Raw genomic sequence first — 21,589 nt, forward strand, 5'->3', positions numbered from 1 at the left:
ATGATGTCAACTCACTGATTGGGACGATTAAATCGGGCAGCCCGGCGGACCTTGTTCCCGCCCGAGTGATGCATCTTATAGGGAATGCTCTGAGTCCCACCATTCAGATGGTGATTAATCGTTCCCTCTCTGAAGGATTGGTCCCTCTGGAGTGGAAAAAGGCCCTGGTTAAGCCCATAAGGAAAAACTCCTCCATTCCCTGGTCGGATATGACCAACCTGAGGCCTATCTCCCTTTTGCCGTTTGTCGGCAAAATAATGGAGAAACATGTTAATCTCAACCTCTCCAGTTATATAGAGCAGAACGGCTGTCTGGACCACTCTCAGTCAGGGTTCAGACCTAGGTATAGTACCGAGATGGCTCTGCTTTCCGTCACGGATACCATACGTATGTCTCTGGACAAGGGTCTTTCTGTGGTGTTGGTGCTGTTGGACTTGTCCGCAGCATTCGACACCATATCCCATACCATTCTCCTAACAAGATTAAAGGAGATCGGCATAAAGAAATCTGCCCTGGCGTGGTTCACCAGCTTCCTTGCAGATCGCACCCAGCAGGTCAACATGGGATCCTTCAGTTCCATCTCCACCAAAATCACCAGAGGAGTCCCGCAGGGCTCCTGTCTCAGCCCCACGTTATTTAACGTTTATGTCTCCTCCTTAGCAGATACTATGAGGTCTTTTGGGTTTTCACCCATTTCATACGCTGATGATACACAGCTGTTGTTTACCTTTAAGACCTTTACCCCGGAGATAAGGCAAGCTTTCTCGAATGGCATGACTGCGGTCGCCGGTTGGATGGCCAGGAACTTTCTCCAGTGCAACGTGGGGAAGTCGGAAGTCATGCTGTTCGGGGAAGCAAAAATTCTGTGGACCCCTGACTGGTGGCCTACGAGTTTGGGAGTGGCCCCTTCCCCCAAACAGGTGGTGAAAAATCTGGGGGTCCGTCTGGACCATGACCTCAATCTTGTACATCACGCCAACACCACGGTGGGGTCTTGTTTTCATATCATCAGCCTCCTCCGGAAAGTGTTTCCTCTTCTCCCTGACAGCACAAGGAAGACCTTGGTCCAGGCCCTCGTATTGAGTCGCCTCGACTATTGCAATGGTCTTCTTTTAGCGGCCAACGAAGGAGTGCTCAACAAACTTCAAGTGGTGCAGAACACCGCGGCACGCCTGGTGACAAATGCCCCCCCCCAGAACACCATCTCTGCCCCTTCTCAAAAAGCTCCACTGGCTTCCTATCCGGAGACGGGTGGAATTTAAGACCTGCTGTGTGGTTCACAAAAGTCTCCATAACCTAGGGCCGCTCTATCTGGCCGAAAAATTTGTTCATCATCACCCCCCTCGTAATTTACGGTCCAGTAACCAGCTGTTACTACAGATTCCACGACATAACAAGACCAGACGGGGAGGACGTGCTCTTTCTGTTATGGGTCCGCGCCTGTGGAACAACCTCCCCCTCTCCCTTAGACAGTGCTCTAGTCATCTAGCCTTCAGGAAAAGTCTTAAGACAACCATATTTCAGTTTTAGTGCCTGCTAGACCTGTTCATCTCAGCACTGCGCGGAGATACACCTTCGGGTGTGATTCCGGCGCGTTATAAACCTACAAATAAATAAATAAACCTACAAATTTCATCCATCCTCCCTTCCTTTCATTCATCCATCCAATCTTTCACTTATCCACCCATCATCCACCCTTTTATCCAATCATCCACCCTCTTTCACCCATACATCCAGTCACTCATCCATCCATCCATTCACTCATCCATCCATCTATCTATACATCCACCCTTGCTCACTCATCCATCCACTCACTTACTCACCCACCAACCCTCCCTACTACGTTATTCATTATCCTTTGTCACAGCAGACATGTACACACAAAGTGCCATCCATTTTCTTTAAAATACCTCCTGAGAGTGTCTTGATTCTCTCTCTCTCACTTTTTTCTTACAAAAAACAGGCATACAAATGTAGGCAAACACACAAACATTAACAGACACACAAAAGACTCTGATGTGTTAAAAGTCATGTTATACTCTTCACCATGGCTTTTTTTAATTGCCACTGCCAGGGGACTACCATGATTCCTGTGTTTGCGCAAATGCACAGGATAGTATGAATGTGGTTGACAGCACAGGGCGTGAATGGACCCTAGAGCTGCCAATGTTTCAGATTGCTTATGTGTGACATTTTCATATTTTTATTGTAATTATGAGTGACATTTCAACGACTATGAGTGACACTTTCCTGCAAGCAAAATTAAGCAATGAAGACAAGGGAATCATATAAATATCAGAAATGCCACTCATTTGAGTTTAGCTGCTAATTTCTCAAATTGCTTGTGTGTGACATTTTCATATATTCAGTGGATTTATGAGAGTCAGGCAACAACTAGATGTGTAACACTTAGAGTGGCACATTGTTGCTCCCAAAATCATGGAATGAAGTCAATGGAAATAGACAAATATCAAAAATCATAATCATTTGAGCAACAAGGAAGTCAAACTCTGCAGCAGGTGCTTTTGAAGCTATTATTTAATTAAAAATAAAAATCAGCACCCTCCACCCCAACCTCAGCTTCAGGGGCGGCCAAACCACATGTAACAAAGGAATTTCTGTAACAAAACAGCAACTCACTGAGCTATCCTCATACAATACAGTACAATACAATATGAATCAACAATGGGAGCACTCTGCTAGCCTCTCCGCCGGATCGCCCCTCTGCATTCTGGTATATGCAGTGCGTGTGACTCGAAGAGCTGGGAAAAAGTTTGTGATTGTTTCACCAAGGGTGGTGCAAGTAAGTACTCGATATTTCCAGTGTCTCTAGACACAAGACATGGCTCGTGTTTTGGGATAGTATCCCTCATCAGTAGAGAAAAGTTCTGGGGTGGCAGAGAAGGCCGCCAAACACCGTCACAGGCCTCGCTGCCTCTCAGGCGTGCAGGTGCATCTCCAAAAGCTCGTCAGCTTGGTGGCTCACGGGAGCCCTAGAACAGGAATCAACGATGGGAGCACACTGCTAGCCTCTCCGCCGGATCATTCTGGTATATGCAGTGCGTGTGACTCGAAGAGCTGGGAAAAAGTTTGTGAGTGTTTCACCAAGGTTGGTGCAAGTAAGTACTCGATATTTCCAGTGTCTCTAGACACGAGACATGGCTCGTGTTTCGGGATAGTATCTGTCATCAGTAGAGAAAAGTTCTGGGGTGGCAGAGAAGGCCGCCAAACAACCGTCACAGGCCTCGCTGCCTCTCAGGCGTGCAGGTGCGTCTCCAAAAGCTCATCAGCTTGAGGGCTCACAGGAGCCCTATAACAGGAATCAACGATGGGAGCACACTGCCAGCCTCTCCGGCGGAACGCCCCTCTGCATTCTGGTATATGCAGTGCGTGTGACACGAAGAGCTGGGAAAAAGTTTGTGAATGTTTCACCAAGGTTGGTGCAAGTAAGTACTCGATATTCCCAGTGTCTCTAGACATGAGACATGGCCCGTGTTTCGGGATAGTATCCCTCATCAGTAGAGAAAAGTTCTGGGGTGTCAGAGAAGGCCGCCAAACAACCGTCACAGGCCTCGCTGCCTCTCAGGCGTGCAGGTGCATCTCTAAAAGCTCATCAGCTTAGTGGCTCACGGGAGCCCTATAACAGGAATCAACGATGGGAGCACACTGCCAGCGTCTCCGCCGGATCGCCCCTCTGCATTCTGGTATATGCAGTGCATGTGACTCGAAGAGCTGGGAAAAAGTTTGTGAGTGTTTCACCAAGGTTGGTGCAAGTAAGTACTCGATATTTCCAGTGTCTCTAGACACGAGACATGGCTCGTGTTTTGGGATAGTATCCCTCATCAGTAGAGAAAAGTTCTGGGGTGGCAGAGAAGGCCGCCAAACAACCGTCACAGGCCTCGCTGCCTCTCAGGCATGCAGGTGCATCTCCAAAAGCTCGTCAGCTTGGTGGCTCACGGGAGCCCTATAACAGGAATCAACGATGGGAGCACACTGATAGCCTCTTCGCCGGATTGCCCCTCTGCATTCTGGTATATGCAGTGCGTGTGACTCGAAGAGCTGGGAAAAAGTTTGTGATTGTTTCACCAAAGTTGGTGCAAGTAAGTACTCGATATTTCCAGTGTCTCTAGACACGAGACATGGCTTGTGTTTCGGGATAGTATCCCTCATCAGTAGAGAAAAGTTCTGGGGTAGCAGAGAAGGCCGCCAAACAACCGTCACAGGCCTCGCTGCCTTCTCATCCACCCCAAATCCTGTCTCTACTGATGAGGGAAACTATCCCGAAACCCGGGCCATGCCCCGGGTCTAGAGATCCTGGGAACCACAAGTACTTACTTGCGCCAACTTTGGTGAACCACTCATGAACTTTTGTTTCAACTCTTCAAACTACATGCACTTCATATACCAGAGTGCTCAGGGGCGATCCGGAGGAGAGGCTAGCGGTGTGCAATCCATTGTAGATTTCTCTTAAAGGGCTCCCATGACCCCATAAGCTGACGAGCTTCTGGAGACGCACCTGCATGCCGGAGAGGTATTGAGGCCTGTGACGGTTACTTGGCGGCCTTCTCATCCACCCCAAATCCTGTCTCTACTGATGAGGGAAACTATCCCAAAACCCGGGCCGCTATGCCCCGGGTCTAGAGATCCTGGGAACCACAAGTACTTACTTGCACCAACTTTGGTGAACCACTCATGAACTTTTGTTTCAACTCTTCAAACTACATGCACTTCATATACCAGAGTGCTCAGGGGCGATCCGGAGGAGAGGCTAGTGGTGTGCGATCCATTGTAGATTTCTACAATACAATAGGCTTTTTGGAAGGAGGCATATTAACCCTCTACGCTACTCATTAGTGAGAGTGAAAACTGCCAGGAGAGAAAATTCTGACCTCTCTCCAGCGGGAGCAATAATCACATGACATCTCTGACTTGGCAAGTCTAACTGTGCTAAGAAAATAAAGGGTGCTGCGTAGTAGTGTCACTTTCGAGCAGGGATGGTAAACACTTTGCACTACTAATAAATTAGCAAAACTGCTAGTTTAGACAAAACGTAGCGCATTTTCAGCACAGATGGACAACTCTAGTGTGTCCATTTGCAAGGCCCTCTGCCATTCTGAAGCCCCCTAATCATTTATGTAACAAACATTTTAAATTTCGATCAGCAGCAGGAAATTATTAAATTAATATCTGACTTAGCTGAATCTCTTTACAGTTGTCAGAACGATCCACGAAGAGGAGCTGTTGGCATTGTGTGGATTGCTAGCCTGTCTCTTCTTCAGAGTCAGACAGCGAGCCCTGCTGCAGTGTCTCATCAAAGAAAGCCTTCTATGTACAGACTAGGTTATTGAGGCATTTGACGTTAGGAAGGTTGGTGCCTCAGTGCAGAAAGTAGTTATATTAGCGCTCAAGGGGCCTCTTCCATCGCATTGTCTGGACATTAACCCTCCAATCTAGAGAAATAACGGGAAGTGTGAGAATCCGCCACTCTTGCCCCTGATAATTTATGCTTAAAGTATTACTCTGCACTGACTTTTCACTACCTGAAGTGCGGTGCTTTCAAAACCACACGCGCACACTAGCAGGTAAAATGAATCTCCACCCTGCTCTGTCAAGCACAGCTTGACGGTGAGCACCACACAATATTCAAATGAGCCTTGCCAAATAGCTCAGCAGGGATCAGATCGGGGCTACAGAAGTGGTGCCTTGGCTGTCAGACAGTTCCACTTATGCTCATTAGCACTCTCAGGCAGTGAGTCGACCTTTTAATGAGTACGTGTACTCTCCTCGGGCAGTAGAGAAGTGCCGGTACTCAGAGTGACAAATCCAAGAAGTGCCGGTACTCCGTACCGGTGAGTACCGGCTGATTTAAAGCACTGGGCACAGGGGAAGAGTAGAGGTCTGGATGAAGGAAGATTCTGACGGGGCGGTGCAGCAGGTCCATCACTGGAGGCCCAGCGGCAGAAGCTGCTTTGGGGCGGTAAACTCCGCTCCAACGACAAAGCGCAGAGTTCAGCAAAAAACTTCCTATCCACTGCATGGCATAGTTTGCCAGCCCGCCCTTACCCACTCCTCATGAATTTGCATAATTGTCAGATTCCATGGCCGGGTACCTAGCATGCCTGTGCCCGTCTGTTTGTGGTTCAGTTTAGAGTAAATGACTCGAAAGTGAAAGGTGTAGAAACAGCCCAGTGTGAAAGGTCCTGGGCCGAGGTGGGCGGTCCATGGCCCCAACATACTATTCTACCCCGGAAGTGCTTGCAGAGGGAGAGAGATACTGGCTAACCAGTCCGCACTTGCAGCTTCTGGGACTGCTGCACTCATCCAAGAGTCATGGAAAAGACTTGGAGCCCGCAGCAGCACTCACCCCACAGAGGGACTGAGAGAAGAAGGATGGCTTTGGCTGGCTCGGACACCATGGACGTGGAGCCGTATGTGCAGGAGGCCGGACTCCCCTGGCCGCGATTAGCACGGAGGCGGTGCGCCGGAGTCAGCAGACGCTGGCCTGATCATGTGGTCTCAAACTTTATAGGAGAAGGACAGCAGGCACAAGAGAGGCACAGTTTTGGCTGGAGACAAAAGAAGCACCGTAACAGCAAGGACTCCAGCTCCTTTCCAGTGCCGGGAGCCAATCCCCACCCGACACCACCTCCTCGCAACTGGAGATAACTTAAGGTGAGTGGAGGTCCTCTTAAGGACATGCACAACATCGTTTTGCTGCAGTTGTAAACAATACTAACAGGATTCTAGCAATAATTAGAACATCTTGTCAGGTGCTGTAGTGAAACACGTAATTGAATTTGCCGATAGAGAGGCCCTTGTCTGCTTCACAAGCAACAAGAGGTGGGCGAGCAATACTCCGCTCTCCTGCAGAACTCTGTGTAATTAGGCAACATTTTTCAACAGCTCTGTGGAATTCTATTTTTACAAATTTTATGTAGGAGTCCTTGTACCCATACTTAATAAAGTTTATAGAGAAGCCAACAAGACCAGCATATTTCCGTCCACAATGCGCGTAGCTATGATCATCTCCCTTTTAAAGCCAGGAAAATCAGCGACTAAGTTCGAGGCATATAGGCCGCTCTCCCTTATAAACTGTGATGCCAAAATAATGGCTTAAATACTAGCTAACAGACTTAGCCTGTTGATGGACTAATTGATGTTGCCTGATCAATCTGGGTTTGTGCCGGGGGGGGGGGGTGTGAGGGGGGGCACCGCTCATAATCTGCGAACCTTCTTTGCAATCATATAGGACATAGATCCTGAGTTAGCTGCGGTGGCTGTTTTCGTAGACGCCACTAAAGCGTTTGACTCTCTGGAGTGGGTCTACCTATTTGCAGTGCTGAAAAGAATGTGCTTCCCCCGCTCTTTCATTTCCTGGGTCACCTTGTTATATAATCAACCGTGTGCGATTGTACAAATCAACAGCTGCTGCTCACCTCCCATTGCGATATCACAGGAAACAAGCATAGGGTGTCCGCTATCCCCCTTATTATTTGCTCTCCCGGTTGAGCCCCTGGAGGCAAAACTGCGGCAACATCATAGGGAATATGCGCTGAGGTATCCAGAACGGCACCTATTTGTGTCCATGTGCGCGACGACATTACATTATACCTCCGTGAACCACACACAAGTTTGAACCCTATTCTCCGAGAGTTTATACCATTTGGGAGATTGTCAGGAGTCACTATCAAATGGGATAAGTCCCAAATGTCCCTCTCACTCCAAACACGCATCAAATCTTCTTGGACTACCCCCTGAAATGGTGCATCTGAGCTTAGATACTTGGGGATAATAATCACCAGAGACAAAGAAATGACGCTGAGGGCCAACTACGGCACAGCAATATATTCCATCATGGAATCAGTAGCAAGATTGATTGCATTACCATTGTCACTTGCAGGACACATTTACCTAATCAAAATGATTGCTCTGCTAAAACTACTTTAACTATTCATGAACATTTAGTCATCAATGGAGCGCACACCGCTAGCCCCTCCTCCAGATCGCCCCTCGGGACTCTGGTACTTGTAGTTCTTTAGTGGATCACCCAGGTGGGTGCAAGTCGGTACTTGTAGGACTGATGAATCTCTGGACCCGATACATGTCCCCGGTTTTAGGATATCGCCCGAGACATGTCTCGGGTTTCGGGATAACTTCCCTCATCAGTAGAGAAAGATCGTTAGGGGTGGAATAGAAGGCTGCCACACAACAGTCAAAGGCTTCGATGCCAGAACCGGCACCGCTAGCCCCTCCTCCGGATTGCCCCTCGGGACTTTGGTACTGGTAGTTCTTTAGTGGATCACCCAGGTGGGTGCAAGTCGGTACTTGTGGGACTGATGAATCTCTAGACCCGATACATGTCCCGGGTTTTAGGATATCGCCTGAGACATGTCTTGGGTTTCGGGATAACTTCCCTCATCAGTAGAGAAAGATCGTTAGGGGTGGAAGAGAAGGCCGCCACACAACAGTCAAAGGCCTCGATGCCAGAACCGGCACGCAGGTGCGTCGTCCAAGAGCCTGTCGGCCCAAAGCTCAAGGGAGCCATATTGTGTTTAGTCATCAATGGAGCGCACACTGCTAGCCCCACCTCCGGATCGCCCCTCGGGACTCTGGTACTTGTAGTTCTTTAGTGGATCACCCAGGTGGGTGCAAGTCGGTACTTGTAGGACTGATGAATCTCTCGACCCGATACATGTCCCGGGTTTTAGGATATCGCCCGAGACATGTCTCGGGTTTCGGGATAACTTCCCTCATCAGTAGAGAAAGATCGTTAGGGGCGGAAGAGAAGGCCGCCACACAACAGTCAAAGGCCTCGATGCCAGAACCGGCACGCAGGTGCGTCGTCCAAGAGCCCGTCGGCCCAAAGCTCAAGGGAGCCATATTGTGTTTAGTCATCAATGGAGCGCACACCGCTAGCCCCTCCTCTGGATCGCCCCTCGGGACTCTGGTACTTGTAGTTCTTTAGTGGATCACCCAGGTGGGTGCAAGTCGGTACTTGTAGGACTGATGAATCTCTAGACCCGATACATGTCCCGGGTTTTAGGATATCGCCCGAGACATGTCTCGGGTTTCGGAATAACTTCCCTCATCAGTAGAGAAAGATCGTTAGAGGTGGAAGAGAAGGCCGCCACACAACAGTCAATGGCCTCGATGCCAGAACGGCACGCAGGTGCGTCGTCCAAGAGCCCGTCGGCCCAAAGCTCAAGGGAGCCATATTGTGTTTAGTCATCAATGGAAGGCACACCGCTAGCCCCTAGTACCAGAGTCCCGAGGGCCGATCCGGAGGAGGGGCTAACGCTGTGCGCTCCATTGATGCCTAGTCATGAACATGCCATACTCACCGGTCAAGCTACAGACACACTAATTGAAACTCACATGGTGAGGGGGGTAAACAACCCAGAATATGATGGACCACGTTAACTCAACCCTTTAGTACGGGTTTCGAAGCTCCAGATATGGAGCTCTATTACCTCTGCGCACAAGCACACTTTACTGTCTATTGTTCCAACCGACACCATATATGCCACACTTAGCAATTGAAAAGGGCTACATGGCCCCTCTACCCACCACAGCTTTCTTGGGGGCTAGGCCTCCCTGTGTTGGGTATTCACTCATGACAGTGGGGTGCACAGGGTCAGCTTGGTAAAAAAGAGAGGAGAAACGACATAAGCCATTTTTAGGTCTCGCCGAGCAATGCGTAAGCATTGCGGCGAGATTCTAGTAGCGGTCCGAAAACTCTACCAAAACTGCAGATTAGACACAGTTCATGTGAGACAGGCCCGTGCACAACGCCAGCCACGTCACACACCATCATTTGTCTGTGCCTCAGCATCAGACTTCAAAGACTGCCGCCCCCCCATGAGACTTCAAAGGCTGCCACTCCCTACCCTGCTTGTTTACAGTAGCCTTGCTCCTCAAATGCTGTTGCTGTGTTGCCATCTCTCTAGGGACACTCAGCTTGAAAACACTCGACTTGCTAGCTGCAATGCTACATCCGCTATGCTTTGCCTCTAGACACGTTGATCTCTCGCATACTGTGCTGACTCTGCCCCTCCTGATTCTGAAACTGCCCAACGCAGTCACCATGCAGTCTCTTCTCTCTGTCTTATGATGCCCTGCCACCATTTACTTTGGCCCCTCACACCTCCTCACCCTCACACACCCTCACACCCTCTCACCCTCACACACCCTCACTCAACCTCACACCCTCACCCACCCTCACTCACCCTCACACCCTCACCCTCACCCCCTCACCCTCACAACCCTCTCACCATCACTCACACTCACCCCCCAACACCCTCACCCTCACACTCACACCCCCTCACCCCCTCACCCTCACACACCTCCTCACCTTCACTCACCCTCACCCCCCAACACCCTCACTCTCATACCCCCTCACACTCACACCCCCTCACCCTCACCCCCTCACCCTCACACACCTCCTCACCCTCACACCCCCTCATCCTCACCCTCACCCTCACTCACCCTCTCACCCTCACACACCCTCACTCACCCGCACACCCTCACCCACCCTCATACACCCTCACTCACCCTCACCCCCCTCTCACCCTCACTCACCATCACCCCCTAACATTCCCACACACCCTCACCCTCACTCTCACACCCCCTCACACACCTCACACCCTCTCAACCTCACACCCTCACACCCCCACACCCTCACACACCCTCACACCCTCTCACCCTCACACACCACCACTCACCCTCACCCACCCTCACACACCCTCACTCACCCTCAGACCCTCACCCTCACACCCTCACCCCCCTCACTCACCCTCACCCTCACATACCCTCATCCTCACTCACCCTCTCACCCTCACACACTCACACTCACCCGCACACCCTCACCCACCCTCATACACCCTCACTCACCCTCACACACTCACAGCCCTCTCACCCTCACTCACCCTCACCCCCTCATACGCCCATACACCCTCACCCCCCCTCACTCCCCTTCACGCTCACACATCCTCCCACACCATTACCCACCCTCACATACCCTCACTCACTCTCACCCTCACACCCTCACACACCCTCACTCACCCTCACTCACCCTCACACCCTCACCCACCCTCACACTCCCTCACTCACCCTCACACCCTTACAACCCTCTCACCCTCACTCACCCTCACCCCTCACACCCCCACAACCTCACACCCCTCACCCATACCCTCACACCCCCTCACCCTCACACACTTCCTCACCCTCACCCCCTCACCCTCACACACCCTCACCCTCACACCTCCACACCCCCTCACCCTCACACCCTCTCCCTCACACCCCCTCACCCTCATAACCCCACACCCTCACAACCCCACACCCTTACCCTCACAACCCCACACCCTCCCCTACATACCCCCACACCCTTGCACCCCTCACCCTCACACACACCCTCACACATCCCCTCCCCCTCACTCCCCCTCACCCTCTTACCCCCTCACCCTCACACACCCACACACCCTTACACCCCCTCACCCTCACGCCCCTGCACACCCTCACACCCCCTCACCCTCACACACCCTCACCCTCACACCGTCACACCCCCTCACACCCCCTCATCCTCACACCCCCTCACCCTCACACCCCCTGACCCTCACACACCCTCACCCTCACACCCCCTCACACACCGGCACACACATCCACACACACACACCCTCACCCTCACACCCCAAACCATCACACCCTCTCACCCTCACACCCCCTCACCCTCACACCCCCTCACCCTCACTCACCCTCACACACAGTCACACACCCTCACCAGCATAGCATAACAAAACATAGCATAGCATAACAAAACACAGCATATCATAACCAAAAAAAGCGTAGGATAGCAAAACATAACATAGCATAACAAAACAAAGCATAGGGTAGCAAAACAAAACATAGCATAACAAAACAAAACATAGCATAGCAAAACACAACAAAGCATAGCATAGCATAACAAAACACCAGAAAACATAGCATAGCATAACAAAACAGAGCATAACAAAACAAAGCATAGCATAACATAACAAAGCAGAGCAAAACAAAACATAGCACAGTATAACAAAACATAGCATAGAATAACAAAACACAACAAAACACAGCATAACATAACATAAAACAAAGCATAGCATTACAAAGCATAGCATAACAAAACATAGCAAAACACAACAAAATATATCATAGCATAACAAAAAACTACAACAAAACAAAGCATACATAACAAAACTTAGCATTGCAAAGCATAGCATAGAATAACAAAACACAACAAAACATAGCATAGCATAACAAAACACAACATAGCATAGCATAACAAAACAAAGCTTAGCATAGCATAACAAAGCATAGCATAGCATAACAAAACATAGCATAACAAAACATAGCATAGCAAAACAAAGCATAGCATAATAAAACACAACAAAACATAGCATAGCATAACAAAACATAACATAGCATAGCATAACAAAGCATAGCATAGCAAAACACAACAAAACATAGCATAGCATAACAAAACACAACAAAACATAGCATAGCATAACAAAACAAAGCATAGGATAGCATAACTATATGTAGCATAGCATAACAAAACAAAGCATAGGATAGCCAAAACACAACAACACATAGCATAACAAAACATAGCAAAACACAACAAAACATATCAAAGCATAGCAAAACATAGCATACCAAACACAACAAAACATAGCATAACAAAACATAGCATAGCAAAGCAAAGCATAGCATAATAAAACACAACAAAACATAGATTAGCACAACAAAACATAGCATAGCATAACAAAGCATAGCATAGCAAAACATAGCATAGCATAACAAAACATAGCATAGCATAACAAAACACAGCACAGCATAGCATAACAAATCAAAGCATACGATAGCAAAACATAGTATAGCATAGCAAAACAAAACATAGCATAGCAAAATAAAACGTAGCATAGCATACTGTAGTGTAGTTCCTATATTCCCAATAGGCTCTGCGCATTGGAATAATATATTCAGCAGTGTAGACGTAGGACTGAGGTCGACTAGGTCTCTACTGACTATATTAGACTTAAGGTTTGCCAGCTAGCTCAGAGGTCACTAGAAACTTTCTCGAATAAACAAGGAGGAGTTTAACCTCCCTGGATAGACAAGAAGGGATTAGCTTCTGACAACCATATAACATGACAACTTTGCTCCCTCAGAATAAGAGTGTATCTCTAGAGTGGTGTGAAAACAATAGACAGCTATTTCACTCAGTCAATCGTGCGTACTTAGTTTCACCAGAGTGCAGAGAAAAGAGAGACGGGTGTTTTCAATAAAAGGTGTAATTTTTTGAGCAGTCTTCTTTCTCATGCAAGAGAAATGAATTGCCATAATTGCAATACTTAATGTAAAGTAAAGTGCGTACAGTAAAAGGAGTATTATGAAATAATACTGTAAAAGCATTGATATGGTTTCTTAGCCATAAGATACTTTAAAATGGATAAAATATATATATACATTGACTAACGTACTCAACTGGTGCTTCTAAATACGCCTACCCCGGTGTACCTGACCTAAGCCTAATACGTGGGAAGGAGTAAGTAAGTAGCAGTTTAAGTTAAGTTGGTTTTGCCAAGAATCTGACTCAAGAATTCTCTTTAAGGGTTTAGTCAGCTCCGTACCTGGGTAATAGAATGCAGGAGGTCTGGTATCTCTCTTTCAGGACTCGATATCCCAGCAGCCCGCGAAGGCGGCTGAGAACACCGTAGCTGGATTTCTCTGCAGGAGAAAAGACAGCTTCTCTCTCAGTGCGTCAAAAGGGAGGGGCAGCGTCCGTGGGCATCAGCTGGGCTTTCGGGCAAGTAGATAGCTGCTCTGCTTCAAAACCACCACCGTGTGTTTGCTTAAGGCAACGTTGGTATATTTATACCTGAAAGGTGCCGGGTTTGACGTAAGGTTGGACATAAGACGTCAATAAAGATGTCACTAAGAACTGGCCGTTCTTACAGTGCTTCACAGGAGTTCTAGGATGAAATCAAAACAAAAGCAAATGGGGATTTCCCAGGTTGCTGGAGGTTTGGTTTCTTTAGAGAACTCTTTGTGCTTTCTAGGACTCCGGGGAAGTAGCCTTGCTTAATGTGACTGCATGGGCTACAACTAAATATGGATATGATTCATATGCCATTATAGGGATATTATTGATTATAACCGTACAAGGGCATAAAATAGAAATATCGATTTAGGTTCCTAGATAAAAACACAATACCCACTCCACGATCTAATGTCCATCATTACTAAAACTAAGCAATAGTAAACATTTAAAGGTGCATGTGTATTCCAACCCACCCCAAAATAATTTTTTTGCATTCGAAATGGTGTATGCGAAATACATGAAAATGATTATTGGTACTGTACGCTTTTCAAGCTGTGTAATCATTCAGTTAAAACATGCTTATATATATTAGCTGAACGATTTGCGAAAATTACACATGAAATGGCTCTTAATACAGAAAAGAAGTTCGAGACCATTCCATCACATATAAATACAGTTGCTGTAAATGTGATAGAGGCTGAGGGAATATATTGTCTCTAGAGTTCCTAAAAATAGAAGCTCTGTTCTTTAAGAATAGTTCTACTTTAAGCAGAGTACATGTGCCAGAAAAAGGTAAATATTTTGGATGTTTGAAAAAAAAATAATAATTTCGCTTTCAGGGGAGAAGATAGTTCCAAATGTTTTCTGTAGCTTTTGTTTATCAAAGCTGAAGGCCGAATTCAGAGTTCAGGGGAACGCTGTGTGCTCGTTGCTTAAAAAGTTATTCTTTCTGTTCAGGGGAGAACATCATTTCAGACAGACTCGCAAAAAATTGGTCTACGACATCAGGTGAAAGTTCGACCAAGTTTGAAATTGCTGCAACGTTGCAGTCGTGAGAATGATTGCTATCATCGATGTCAGGATCAGCAATGCTCACAGAAGGTCGTACCTGGGTGATGCTGCTCTCATCTCGTACTTCACTGCCACCTAATCGTAGTGGTGAAGTCTCAACGAATGCCGTCATCAGAATGGGTAGCCGCTGGGGACAACACGATGCATGAGCCGTTACAGGACTTAGCAAAGTATCTGTATCCAATGGTACTGCTGATGGTAGTGTAAGACAGACGTCCAACACGCATTCTTCTCCGCATAGCATACATCGAAGCACAGGTAGGATGCAATTTTGCCTGATTGGTCTGAATGAAAGAAACCAGGTCATATTCAGATCTCTTAGCCGGGCTAATCCAAGCACTTTAGTTATGCGGTCCCGATAGCGTATAGCTAGGATTGTTTCTTCCATCGTTGCTGGAGTCTTGTCTGCGACTTGGCTTGCCATATCGGAGCAGAAGGATCAAAAATAAAATTCCTGCTACGAGTCCCAAAAGTAGTGGTAGGCCGCCAAAGACAATATGGACAAAATTAGGAAAAATGCCCAGAACTGTTTTGAAGGGTGTTAACAGTCCCAAAAAAATTGCCTTAAATATATGTGGGATACCACTGGTATCAGACATATTTAGGATTTGGCTTAGCATTTCTACGAAATGCACGGGGCAATTTGTTGATAAAAGGGTATGTATCTCTGCCGTTGTCCTTGCAACCAGAAGATCATACGTTTCTTTTGATGACGTTAAAGGCACAGTTGTCTGTAAAAGAACAGACTTCATTCTGCTTAAAGTATCAATTCGAATAGAAGAGATATTCAAAGAAGGCCAAATAGTTGCCTCCGTATCTGGAGTGCTGTTTGGATACAATACTTGCATACAGCAAGTGGCCATGGAACTAACGCTTAGGAGATAGGCTTTCCCTTGCACCATGCCACAACAGCTGTGGTCCACTATTAGAATATAGCTCCCGTTAGAAAGCCGTCTAAAGAATGGCTCTATTTGTGTTGCAGGTGTGCCGTGCTGGTGACATGAAAGGTTATTTGAAGTCCCCTCACAGGCCCCATGCAAATTAATACCTTGGTACAGAAGTATACCGCTTAGTGATTGTTTACAATTGTTACCACTACGAAATACATTCTGTTTCTTTTCACTATAACATGTGTGTGTGTAAAGCAATTTCCATGATGACTTAATGTACCCATTACCCAACCTTTCATACTGGCCTGCTGGTATATACACTTGGCAGTATTTAAATTGGAAAGTTGTTATCGGAATTGTAATTATTCCGTGTATTATCCATTCAATGACAGGTCTTTCTGACATTGTCAATGGTAATCTCTCAAGTTTTTCAATGCTCAGAATCGTATAGTCTGGATACAACTCGGTTCTCCTTTTTACCAGCAAGGGGGTTGGTAGTACAACTGATCTTGTTCCGCTGACTTCTAAGACAGGAACTGCTTTTCTGTAAGAAGGCCCAAATTCCTTCTTCACAGCGATCTTTTCTCTGACCAGATCCCCGATCTTTGGAATCCAGACAGGCCTTGCTGGGACAGGTGGTTTATCTTCAGTGGCTGTTGGCTGCTGTTTTAACTTTATGTTGCTCAGGGTTTTTTCTTGTTTCATTTAAGTCCTGTAAAACAGCCAAACGATCTTTGATATCAAAGCAATTTTTTTTCTACCACTGAAGTCTGACTATCTAAGTCCTGAATATGCATTCTAGTACTGAACAATAGTTCGTACGGACTGAAACCTTTTAGAGAATTTCTTGGCAGATTATCAAGACTACGTTGGACACTTGTTAAATGTTGGACCCTTGCCATTATAGATTGCTTTATGTCCCGGTTTTTTCTTTGCACAATCCCATTTCCCTCAGGATGGAAGGGACAAGAGTACCGCAATGCAATGCCCATGCTGGTCATAGCCTCCTTATAAGCTCGAGAGCTAAAAGCAGGACCCTGGTCAGAATGTAGCATGCCAATTGCGTATGTGCCGATAAAGACTCGCAAATCTTTTATAACAGTTCTGGCATCAGCCGAGCGCTGGTGTCTGTATTTTTAAGTGAATCTAGTCTTAAAAAGAAAATAATGGGACGCTGGATTTTACGTATAGATAGCCTTATGCTAACTACAAGAAGGGCCATGGCAATACTCCGGTCGGTTCGCTACTGCAATCTCTGTTGCAGTTTGGACAGCTCTTTGCAAATTTGTAATGTTGCAGGCTCATCCCGGGCCACCAGTATTCTGATTGGAATTCTTTCAGAGATTCCTTGATCTCTTGGTGCCTTAGACCCAATCCCATGTGTGCGTCCGCTATTAAGAAGATTCTCCTGTTCGTGTTTGGAATTACTCTATCCCCCATTTCAGGGATTCGAGCAAAAGGAACGGAGTTTGCATCAATTATGTATGTATAATTGAGTGGATAGTTCACGGGTAGTGCTGCACAGTCGCCTTTTGAAGACGTTTTTACCGCCAGCATGGTTTCCCCGTCTATTTATTTTTCTGAATGCTTTTTTGTGGGTACGGAAGCCGGTTGAGCTGCTTCCGCTATGGCTGTATTAGCCAATGAATTCCCTGCAACGTGAACGCCATCACGTTGATGACTCAGTGTATGTATCACATGAGTCTTTCCTAGTTCTTTCTACAAAAGAACTACCTGTTCCCAAAGCTTCATATGCTTTATTGCGGCACCTGTGTCATCTTTGTAATCGTTTTGAACCCAGTTCTGCAAGTCATTATTGTAAGATTTGACGCAGAAATGTGAATCGCACACTATTGGTGTCGGGAATACACGATCGGCATTTTCAAGCGCCATCTTAAAAGATCTGATTTCAGCTCGCTGAGCCGAACAGTTTCTCAGTGATTCAGTTTTTGTTATTTTTGGTCTGAATTTACCACAGCGCCAGCGACCTTTAACAATCGCGCACGCTGCATTGTAGGATTTATTATCCACATTGTAATGTTGTGTAAATCTGTCCATATAGATTACACAAGAGTACTGTTGGAGAGGCAGAATTTCGATTGGCTGAGGATATTCTTTTTCATAAGTTAAATCATTCCGTTTTTTCATGTGCGGGGCAAAATAGTATTTCACGTCTTCTGCAGCAAGAGAATTTTCCCACTGTATCCATTTTGGATCTAATGCCACCGTTTTTAGATTAACTGGGCGTAATAACGCCTCAGGGGCTGATTCTGCTGTATAAACAGTTATTCTTTTGCCTTGGGCTTGGGCTCTTTCTTTTGCTACAGCAGTTTGAACCGCATTTACAATATTTTTTGTAAGACTGAATGTTTTTTCAACTTGTGTGTACAAATGTGATTTGTAAGCTATTAGTACCGTTTCTCCCTCATTAGAGGTCAGGTACGTGAATCCGCATCTTCCTGGGATGACTCTGATTACAAGGTTGCGTGTGTTGTCGCGAGTTTGTAATTTTGTTTTAGCTAACATGTCTGTTTGCAATGATCTCAAAATTTCTGTGTGTTTTTGAGTCCAATTGATTGGTTTAAAATCAGGTTTTATTAATTCATAGAGAGGTTTAACCCTCTCTGCATAATTTAGAATGTAAGTTCTTCCGAAATTCAGGAAACCTAGTATTGATTGTAAGTTCTTCAGCGTTTTTGGTGCTTGGAGTACAGCGCACTTCTCTAAGAAGTTGTCTGCTAGGCTTTTGCCTTCACTTGATAATTCATATCCTAAAAACAGGACAGTTAAGTGGGCAATTCTTGACTTTTTAAAGTTGAATTTGTATCCCTCTGCTGCGACCCCAAATATTATGGTGTTCACTCTTTTCAAGTGAGTATCCAGGTCATCATCTGTGAGATAGATGTCATCGACATAAGATAATGCCTCATCATCATATATTTGTAGTAACTCTGTTACCCTTGCTGAGTATAATCCTGGTCTATTCTTGAATCCCTGTGGGAGTCGACAGAATTTTTTTTGTGACCCCATTATTGAGAAAGCGGTTAAATACCTGCTTTCAGGTGCAATGTTTTGACAAAAGAATCCATTAGAGATGTCTAATGTTGTTTTGTATTTTTTGCGAACGATGTTATTCATTAGTGCTGTACTGTGTGAATTTTGTACTGCAAATGTCTTGCAACATGAGTTAAGGTGTCTGTAGTCCAAGACTAGACGATATGAATCGTCTGGCTTGGAGACAGGAAACAAAGGATTGTTCATTTGAGAGGTGCATGTTTCGATCACCCCTTGGTATTCAAGTTGATCTAAGATCTCCCTGACTTGTTTTTTTAGCTTCTTGCTTAATTGGGTACTGCCTTTGTGCAGTGGGTTGATATTTTAACTGGATTTTGTGAGGAGGGGAGTCCTCATCCCATCCTACATGATTTTTATATAATGCAGGAGTTTGGGCTACTGCCCATTTTCTTGCATATGTGTATTTTCTATGAATTGGAATATGATTTGAGAAGGCAGGCATAATCATTTCTTCGCCATGAGGGCACTCCCTGACAAACTCTGGTGGCCAGTCTTTCTCAGCTAATAGGATGTCATAGACTTTTGAAAGGTTATCCCAAAACAGACCCCTTACTTTCCTAGTCTTATCTCCCTCTATACGCAATGTTGTTTTGTATATTTTATGAGGTTTGATAACTCTGGTATCTGCAGTTTCCACCTGAATGTATTCACTCATGTCCACTGTCTCTGGATGATTCATCAGGATCTTGCGAGCTATTGTCACTTCTGCTGCGCTGTCTAGCATTGTCTGGGCCCACTCTCTGTTTTTCAGCTGTGTCCTCAGTATCCTCGGCATGTTTGATTATTTTAATACTGGCTACCTTCTTTCTTGGAAATTGTAATTTTTTACTTTGAGCAGGTTCCTTGTCTTTGGACGTGACATGCTCTTCCCTGAGTTCTGACCGTCCTCTTCTTTCCGATTTCTGCAAGGAAGTCTGAAAAGATCGAGAGGGACGTGTATCAATATCTTGATATCTATCAGGCTTTTTCAAATTATCCCTATTTCTAAGGTTGTATCTTTTCTCAGAGGGCTCCCTCTGGGGAGACTTATGTCCTTGGTCCGGAGATCTTTCTCTCCGCCGAGGAGACCTTCCTCTGGACTGGAATCTTTTTTCTTTGGGAGTGGATTGTTTATTTCCATCCCAGCTCTTTTTTGGAGTGTTTAGATTATTTTTAATAAATATCTTTTCAGGATTTTCAGTTAGTTGGGGTTTTACCGGTTTCCCACCCAAACTATCTCTACCTAGTTCTTCATAGGATTTTTCTATGATTCTGGCAAGTTCAATTGGTTGGTCTGCTATATCTGTTTCTTTCAATTTCTGGCGGATCGCCACAGATGCTGCTTCTCCTTTTATGTTGGCTAATAATATAGCTGAGACCTGCTTGAAGTCTTTCAGTAATTTCATACCCAGAGTTAAAGCAGGTTCTGGACCGTATTCATTTTGAATCTGTCTTTGTACATCTGGTATTACCGCCATGGACGGAACACCATGTGTTTTTGTGTAAATGGAAGCAAAGACTGTGCCCCAAGTGTCACAATCCTCCACATGTGGTGTGATCCCCATTGGAAGGCAGATAGTCAGAATTCTGTGTTTCTCACTAGGGGTAGTATCCGGAAATACTGCCTCTATTTGAGTTATCTTTTGTGCTAGCCAGAATGGAATTTGTTCCAGTTTTGCGGGTGTTTTACCAAGACATGATTGTATGTTCTGTGGTGTAATTTTGTTTGTGTTTCCCTGATGAGGGGTCAGCTGTGGAATGTTAATAGCCGGTTGGACTGTTGAAGTCATCATTACATATTGGACTAATTGTCTATGTATTTTAATTAGTACTTTTAGCTGGGCTAAAAGTTCCCGGTCTGACATTTTTTTGATGTCTGGATGTGGTGTGTAGCTGGCTAGAACCGGCCATGTTGCTCCTGGTCTACCTAGTGGACCGAGCCTGGTGATGTGATTATTATGTTTTAGGGCACCTTTAAACCAGAGCATGTGCTCTTGGTATTTCAATGGGATTTCAACCTCCTCGAAAGGAGTGTATTCATCCGGAGGTTCCTCCATTTTGTAATAGTGGAATTCGTGTGTTACAGCGTTTGCTGCTGGAAAGTTTATCCATGAATAGAATACCTCTGTCTGCCGATATTCATGGGCCTCTACCACGAATATGACTGTGCCACCTCGTGATGTCAGTCCGTTTTCTATAAGTTTAAGAGTTATAGTTTTTCTTATGTTGACCGGAATGAGTATAACATTCGGGTCATTCTGTAGGAGACTTGTGTCCTCCTCTAGGAGTCGAGCTGCTATTCTAGCTGTCTCCCTCTCGTCTTAGCTTTCCCCCATTTTACTGGCAGAAAGGTTTTTTGTTGCAGATCAAGTTTCAAGGAAACAAAGATTAGGTGCACAACATTTTGGAACACTGTATCCTTCAATGTTGACTAAACCAAAAACTATACATAGGAATCTCTTCCTACTAAGTTCCGGCGGATTTTAACCTCTTACCCACTCCAGACGTCTTTTGGAGTATTTACGGGAAAAAGGGTCTGTGTGAAAAAGCACAACTGAGTTACTCTAACGTCTTGCGTTAGATTTATCGCCTTACCAAACGTTGGGCGCCATGTAGTGTAGTTCCTATATTCCCAATAGGCTCTGCGCATTGGAATAATATATTCAGCAGTGTAGACGTAGGACTGAGGTCGACTAGGTCTCTACTGACTATATTAGACTTA

Source organism: Lissotriton vulgaris, chromosome 1_2 (assembly GCF_964263255.1).
Source record: "Lissotriton vulgaris chromosome 1_2, aLisVul1.2, whole genome shotgun sequence".
NCBI classification, from domain to species: Eukaryota; Metazoa; Chordata; class Amphibia; order Caudata; family Salamandridae; genus Lissotriton; species Lissotriton vulgaris.